Source organism: Dasypus novemcinctus, chromosome 23 (assembly GCF_030445035.2).
Source record: "Dasypus novemcinctus isolate mDasNov1 chromosome 23, mDasNov1.1.hap2, whole genome shotgun sequence".
In the NCBI taxonomy this organism is placed as follows: domain Eukaryota; kingdom Metazoa; phylum Chordata; class Mammalia; order Cingulata; family Dasypodidae; genus Dasypus; species Dasypus novemcinctus.
In genome coordinates, this window is record NC_080695.1 from 62533406 (window position 1) to 62541398 (window position 7993).

At 54.5% G+C, this 7993-nt stretch overlaps 1 long non-coding RNA gene across 1 annotated transcript; it reads left to right on the plus strand.

Annotated features, from left to right (window-relative positions):
- Window positions 1-4658: 4658 nt before the first annotated feature.
- LOC131275621 (uncharacterized) lies at window positions 4659-5191 on the plus strand. The gene is made up of 2 exons (XR_009183077.1): window positions 4659-4848; window positions 4962-5191. It is a non-coding gene; the product is annotated as an uncharacterized lncRNA (long non-coding RNA).
- Window positions 5192-7993: the final 2802 nt, after the last annotated feature.

Consider the following 7993-nt stretch of genomic DNA (forward strand, 5'->3'; position numbering starts at 1 on the left):
AATTTGAGCAGGAAAATAAAATAAGCAGTATTGGATTATAACCCAGAGTATATAAAAAATAAATATCCACAAGTCCATCCTGATATAAATCAATGATCGAATAATAAATGGGGGAGAAGAGACAAATCTCCCACGCAGAAGAATTCCAAATAATTTAAGTAGATTCTCTGCCCTCAAGGAGGAGGCGCATAACTCCCTTCCCCTAAGTAGTCTGTGCTTAGTGACTTCCTTCCAAAGAGGACGGCCAAGAAAGGAGAAGAAAAGTACCCTGGCAGGGAGACACCTGACAAACACTCCCTCAGCCAGGCCACCAAGGTCCACGTCGTAAGTCACGCTGATAGGATGGGCTTACGATAGGTGATGGAAATGGTCTTTTCCCTCTGTGGTCTTCCTCTCCAAAACCCATAACCCCTAGTGTTATCATGAGAAAACCAGACAAATCTCAATTGAGGAACGTTCTACAAAATACCTGACCAGCATTCCTCTAAATGGTTAAGGTCATCAAAGACAAGGAAAGTCTGAGAAACGGTCAGAGGCCAGAGGAGGCTAAGGAGACATGAGGAGCAAATGGAATGTAGGATCCTATGGGACCTTGGGACAGAGAAAGGACATTAGTGGGAAAACTGGTGACATCCAAGTAAAGCCTGTAACATGCCAACATCGGTTTCTTAGTTGTGATATAAAATGTTAGTAGTGGGGGAAGCTGGGTGAGGGGTAACCAGGAACTCTCTGTACTAACTTAGCAACTTTTCTCAAACCAAAAAGGATGTTAATGAAAAAAATAACCTCACTTAAATGGGATCATGGGAGCAGATGTGGCTCAAATGGTTGAGTTCCCGCCTCCCACACAGGAAGTCCTGGGTTCAGTTCCAGATGCCTCCTGAAAAAACAAAAACAAGCAAATGAAAAAAACAACTCAGGGAAGCTGATGTGACTCAGTGGTTGAGCACTGGCTTCCCACGTTCAAGGTCCCCGATTCAATCCCTGGCCTCTGGTACCGAAAAAAAAAAACACCCTAAAACCACAAAAACAGGGCAGGGTCCGGTCATGGTACACAGGAAGTGCTCAGAAATGTGATGGGTATCATTTTCCATTATTTTTTTTCTGGTCATGGAAATAAATCATTCTACATTTAGGAACATTTTGCCCTCATACACTTAAAAAAAATTCAAACAATATAAAAAGAGTAAAATACAAGGTGAAATTTATTTTAAGTCTACCCCTCACTGTTAAATCAACCTATTACCTTCTGGACTTTTCTATTTGCATATATGAACAATCACTTTTTTAAGTTTTTCACAAAGAAAATGGGATGAATCCTTACATTTTTGTAACTTTTGCCTTGTATCCACATATCGCCCTCCTCTATTCTGTGAGCTAATCCACAACATGAACATAAAAATGAATTACCCTTTCCCTAAAATGAACATGAAGCATTCTCATATGCACTTTTGTGAACACACGAGTGTTTCTGCAGGACAGATTCCTAGCTGTGGAATTGTAGATCTGTTAAAATACTGTCACCTCGGAAGCAGATGCAGCTCAAGCGGCTGAGTGCCTGCTTCCCATGTACAAGGTCCCAGGTTCAATCCCTGGTACCTCTGGAAAAACAAGATAAAACAAAAAAATACTATCATCTCTTGCCAGCTGGTCCTCTCATTATTCTGAGAAGTAACTGCATCTCTCCTCGCTGTGGGTGGCCACTGTGACATCACGGGTGTGGGGGTGGGGTGGGACCGACCAACCAGGACCTCAAGGGACAAGAGGACATGTCTTTGTGAGAGTCACAGCCCCTTCGAGATTTCAAAAAATACCACGAGCATGATTTTATATTTAGAAAATGACATTAGGACAATTTTATGATACAGTTCTCATTGATTCGCTCAACAAAGACTTGCGTTCCATTTATGTAGCAGTTATTCTTCTCAGCACCAGGACAGCCACAGTGAACCAAATACATTCTCCTTGGGGAGATAAATAATAATAAACCGTGTCGGGTAGTGGGAAGTGCTGCATCATCTCAGGTAGCAGCCAGCTGCCGACACTGCAGATGGTGACCGAAGCCCGCCTGACCCCAAATGACTTGCCTCCATCTCAGAGCTCCAAGAGCCTCTTCTTCCCAAGATGTACAACTTACTTCTGTGACCGTGTGCTTCATTCTACGTCCTCCCCCAACCTATGGGGCCAAGACTGGGTTGTTTGTTTTTCTCCTAAAGGCACAAAGGCCTTCTTTCGGTTCCAAGCTTTTCCTAACGCTGGACATCCAGGGGACCCTGGAAGCCATGTGTCCAAGAAGGCCGCGCTGTGGCCGGCCTGGGCCCCCGGGTGACAGTGTGGAGCAGAGCTACTGCCTTCCTCCCCAGGGGAAGGCCACGACCGCCCGGAGCTCAGGTGGCTGTTGGTATCCAGCTCTCCGCTCAAACGTCACCGCAACAAGTCCTCTCACACCCCCTAAAGTCACCCCCTCCCCGGTAATTCTAGGCCTATCTAACACCCCGAGGCCCTCTTCTTCACTGACCTGCTCACGTGAATACTGTCAGTGCCACCTAGACAGACGCTTCTTGGCAGCAGGTGCCTCTCTTCTCTTTCGCTCATCCTGTATTCTCAGTGCCAGCAGGAGCGCAATAAAAACCTGGCTGAATGAACCAGCTCATCAGTTGCAAATTCCTGCTACCTGACGGGGTTCTCTGAACCCGTGCGGGTTATCTTTAGAAAGCAGTAAGTGCCACAGGATTGGGGGGGTGATAATTTTACGCTGATCTAGAGATGAGTCAATGGATGAAAATTTATTGTTAGCCTGTTAGGTGCTTTCTTGATGACTTAATGGACTTTAGCCTCACATTCTTGGTTTTTCAACCTAGTTGTGTGGGGGGGGCGGGTGCTGGAAGTTTCTGGCTCCCCACCCGGGCAGGGAGTACAGCTGCCGACCTCTTCCTCCTTCCTGAGGGTCCTCAGTTTCATCCTGAGGACAGTGCATCTGGTAGGCAGGTAAATGGGCGGGGGCGGAAGCTGCCGGATGGGGCATCTGGGGAGCTCTTCACAGGAAATGGCTCCTTGAGCCTTCCTCCTCCTCTTCCTCCCCCTTGCTTGGATGTGGCTGGGTCTCCAGCACGACCGAGGCTAATCCTTACGGTGCCTTCACATTAGGAAAAGACTCCACCGTGCGCAGCCTAACCAGAAAAACGTCCGCTCCCGTGGGGGATGGCGCACAGAACCACGCTGACCTCAGACCCCCTCACCCCGTCGGCCGGGAGCTCTGGGAGTTCCCACGCTGCACCACCACCCTTGGGAGCCCTCATCTCCAGCAGCCGTGGGGGACCACAAGGCCTCCAAGGATGGAGACCCCTTGCAGCGACATAAAGGAAGCCGGGGTCCCTGAGAAGGCTGGGGCCGCCCCCCAGGCCTGGAGGGCCTTCCTCCTGACTTCTCTTTCTTTTGTCTTTAAAAAGTATTTTAGGGGAGTGGGTGTAGCTTAGTGGTTGAGCACCTGCTTCGCATGTATGAGGCGCCAGGTTCAATCCCTGGTACCTCCTGAAAGAAATAAAAACATAAAAAAAGAAAAGAAAATCATTTTTAATAACTGATTTGGAAGTAACTTCAAACATATAGGAAAGTTGCAAGGACAGTACCAAGAACTCCCCTTCACCTTGACTGGCCAATCATGATGGCGTTTTACCGCATTTGCTCCAGAGCCCTCTCTCTCCAGATATGTGCCCGCTGGGTTAGCAGTTGGTAAACATGATGCCCCATCAGCCCAGAACTCCAAGCAGTATATCCCCCCAGGCAAGGACACTCATTTTTTTAGGAGGTACCGGGGATTGAACCTGGGACCTTGCACACGGGAAGCAGGCGCTCAACGGTCGCAGGACACTCTTGCGCATAACCATGTGGCAACCTTCCGATTCACCCTTGGACTTCGGTGAAATATAAAGCTTCTCTCCAGAAATCACCTAGTTTGGTTTTGTTCTAAGTAGCCCAAACGACACTGCCTGCCCTCTTGGAAATCCCCGGGCACGAGCTGGCCAGGCCAAGCCCCCGCCGCTGGCCTCGCTCCGGCCACGCGGGCTCCCCTTGGTGCCTTGCCCTGCCGCTGCCGGGCGCCTCCCTGCTCAGAGCTTGGCCATCGGCTCTTCCCTCTCCCCAGCTTCTTTTCCCTTCCCCAACTCAGACTCAGCCTTTAGGAATTTCCTTCATCAACACTTCCTTTGGGGGCTGTAGCCTCCCAGGGGGTCAAGTCCCCTAAAACACACCCTCCTGAGAGCCTGAGAGTTCCCCTCTAGCAGCGTCTCCCATCGCGGCGGCTCTGCGTGATTCTTTCACCACGGGGGTGCGTGTTCGGGGGCGACTTTTGTTAGGCAGGAACGTGTGTGTCTTAGCACTGTCGGCCAGGGCCCAGCCTCCGGCACGTGGCAGGTGCTCGGTAATGCTTTGTGGACTGACTGGCGGCTCCTGAGCGCTCACCTTGTCTCCTTTGGCAGGGGCCGTGGGAGGCTCCTCTGCCCGTGGCCCTGCCCTCCTGGCCCAGGTGCCCCCCACGCCCTTATTTGGGCATGCTGCAGGACCGCTGGGCCCCGGCCTGTGAGGTGTGGGCCCCCTGCCACCTCACAATGGCCCCAGTTTCTATAAGAGGCCCGGGAGCCGGCCCCTGGCTCACAGCCACCAAGTTCCACCAGCTCACAGGTTGGCTGGCTCGACCCAAGTGGTGCCCACTGCTCTGAGCCTCCAGGCCAAGTCCATCGAGCACCATGGCCAGATACAGATGTTGCCGCACCTACAGCCCGAGCAGGTGCCTCCGCCGTAGGCGGAGATGCCGTAGACGAAGGAGGCGCTGCTGCCCGAGGCGGAGAAGTGAGGGCCCATGGGCCGCTTTGGGGGTGCGGGCTGGGGCCGTGGGGCGGGGGCTGTGGGGCGCGGGCTCCGAGGGGGCTGAGCACAGCTCTTCACGCCTCGTTTCCTTGCAGGGTGCCGCCGCAGATACACTCTGAGGTGTGTGCGATACTAATTGCACGAAATAGCAACTTCCACCACACTCCTGCCTGAGAATTTTACCACACTTCAGGACCGACCCTCTTGCCACATCTTGAAAGTGCCAACATCCCAATGAAACACAGGAGCCTGCTAACAATGCCACCTGTTAACAATGCCACCTGCTAACAAACAATGCCACCTGTCAATAAATGTTCAAAAGTCATTTTGCTCTGGTCTCTTTGCCGTGAAGGGTGCTCAGGAGAGCGGGGTTTAGGGATCAGAAACGGGGGAGAGGGCTGGGGTGCAATTAGGAGTTGGGGAGGGAGAGGGCTGGGGGAGTGGATTAGAAGTGGGTGAGGGAGAGGGAATTTAGGAATGGGGAGAACAGAGTGGAATTAGGAGTGGGGGGGGAGTTGCATAGGATTAGAAGTGGGGGAGGGAGAGGGAGGGGGGAATTAGGAGTGGGGAGAGGGCAGAGAAAAGGGTAGAGGGCTCGGGGTGCCTAGGAGTAGCAGGAGGAGGGCAGGGGTGGAATTAGGTGGGGGGGGGGAGTTGGAATAGAAGTGGGGGAGGGAGTGGGCAGGGGGGGATTAGGAGTGGGGGAGGGAGAGGGCAAGGAAAAGGCATGCCCTGGGGGGACATGAGCATTGACAGCTCACCTCTGCCTCCCCAAACCACGCCCTTCTAGTCCCTCTCCAGTGGGGGTGCTGGAACAGGGTCATAGGGGTCACAAAGGGGCACCCCATTTACCAGGTCATCACTGCCCACATCACACCTGCCTCCAAAGTGCCCATGGGTTGACTGCAGCCCAAAGCTGGAATCCCTGTTCTGCAGAAGGGCCGCTGTAAGATCACTAAGTACTTTACTCTCCATGCAGCCACCCCGTGGCACAGGTTTCCTCCCCCACTTGGGCGCAGAGGTCAACTTGCCCGGTGGCGGCTGAGCTAGGTTTCCACATTCACTCAACAGCTCTGTGTGGGAAGTCCTAAAATCATCCCCGATCGGACACAGGTTAACTTGCCCGGTGCCTCGGGCTCCAGCGCACCTCCACGCACAGGCTGCTGGAACCAGACTGCCCGAGGCCAGCGGGCAGCGCCTCCGTCCAGCAGTGGCAGTCACCCGCACCGGAAGTCTCGTGGGCCACTGCTCTAGGGGGCACAGCCGCAGCTACCGCTCAGACGCCTTGGCTTAGACCCCAGTGCCGAGCAAAGCCCGGGGCGCCTCACGAGTGATGGCGGCTCGGGGGCCAGCTCCCTTGCGGACAGGCCCGTGGTGCCCACCCATCGGAAGCCTCACCTCCCGGCCTCCAAGCACCAACCTCAGGCAGGGACCTACAACCCCCCCTTTTTCGGACAAGGACACTGGGGTCGCTGAGCTAGAGTTCAACTCCAGCCACGAGTGGGAGGCAACGCAGGGTGTTGGAGGTCAGGCTGGCTGAACTCCCCGTGCACTTTTCACAAAGGACCCCTGGGGAGAGCAGACGCAGCTCAGTGAGAGCCTGCTTCCCAGGTAGAGGTCTGGTCATTTCCCGCTACCTCCTATGAAAAAAAAAGACCCTCCAGCTCTGGCCGTGGAGATGGAGACCGAGGGCTTGAAGATTAGTTTCCCGCTGCTGCTGTAACAAATGACCACAAACCTCTCAGCTTAAAAGCCATGCATGTTTATTATCTTGCAGTTCTGCAGGTCAGAAGGAAGCATGGGGTTTGGGGGGGGTGGCTAAAATCAAGTTGTCGGCCAGATTGCATTCCTTCTGCAGGGATTTCCTTACCTTTTCCAGCTCCTAGCGCGCGCTGCCTGCATGCCTGGGCTCAGGGCCCTTTCTCCTTCTTAGAGCCAGGGCACAGCACCTTAAATTCTCTCTCCAGTGACCCTCCTGCTTCCCTCTTCTAAGGGCTCTGGTGGGTACACCAGGACCACCCCATCTCAAGAGCCTTCATTACAGCCACGACGTCCCTTTTGCCCTGGAAGGGCACATATTTCCGGCTCTGGGGATTAGCATCGCCATGGGCATATCCAGGAGGTTGTTAGGGTTACCCTGTCCACGACCTCTGCACCCTCCACAAAAGGGGAGGTAGTTTCTCAGTTGCCATGATTCAGAGTCTGGATTCTAATGGGATCCTTTAAGTATCAGGAGAGGCCCCTGGGACACCCCCCCCCTCCCCAGCTGAGAAGGGACAGAGGGCTCAGGGCATTGATCTGCATCCCTGCTCTGCCCCTTTTTAGCAGCATGACTTTGAGCAAGTCATTTAACCTCTTATGTCTCTACTTCCTCCATGGAAAACATGGGTACTGGCAGCCCCTCTTCAGAGGATGGTTGTGAGGAGTCAATGAGCAAATCGTAGGGCGTTAGTGCCTGGCACCCAGGACCCACTAGATAAGTTTGCTGTTGCCATCCCCAGCACGTGACGTCCTACCACCACCACTACCATCGTTGTGTGAATTCCCACTGAGAGGGTTTGGAAACAGAAGGCAGGCGCGCTAGAGTCCCCGCCTGCTAGCGGGGATGGGGGCCACGTTTGAAGGGCCAGGCGGGGGCCCTGCTGGCTGTGCCCCTCCCCCCTTGTGACACCCTGTGTTGCCATCTGCTGTCACAGAGGGGGGCTGGGCGGGATGGGGTGGGGCTGCCGGGTCACAGTGGGGGTTTCCTTTATATACCAGCCCCCAGGAGCCCCCCAAGTCAGACCAACATTAACACCAAGCACAGGTGGGCAGGCCTCAGCCCTCCTCCACCCCCAGGGCCAGCCGCAGCCTCCGCCTTTGAGCCCCCTGCCCTGAGCAGAATGGTCCGGTACCACGTGAGGAGCCCCAGCGAGCATCGGCGCCAGGACTGCGGGCGCCAGGAGCCGGGGCAGCAGTCCGGAGGTGAGATGCAGGAGCAGGAGCTGAGCCCGGAGACCATGCAGAGCTACGGCAGGTCCCAGCGGGGCCCCTACCGCCACCGGCGCAGGCACTCTCCCCGGAGGCGGCGGCTCCACCGCACCTACAGGAGGCGGCGCCGGTACTCCCGCAGACGCCGGAGGCCCTG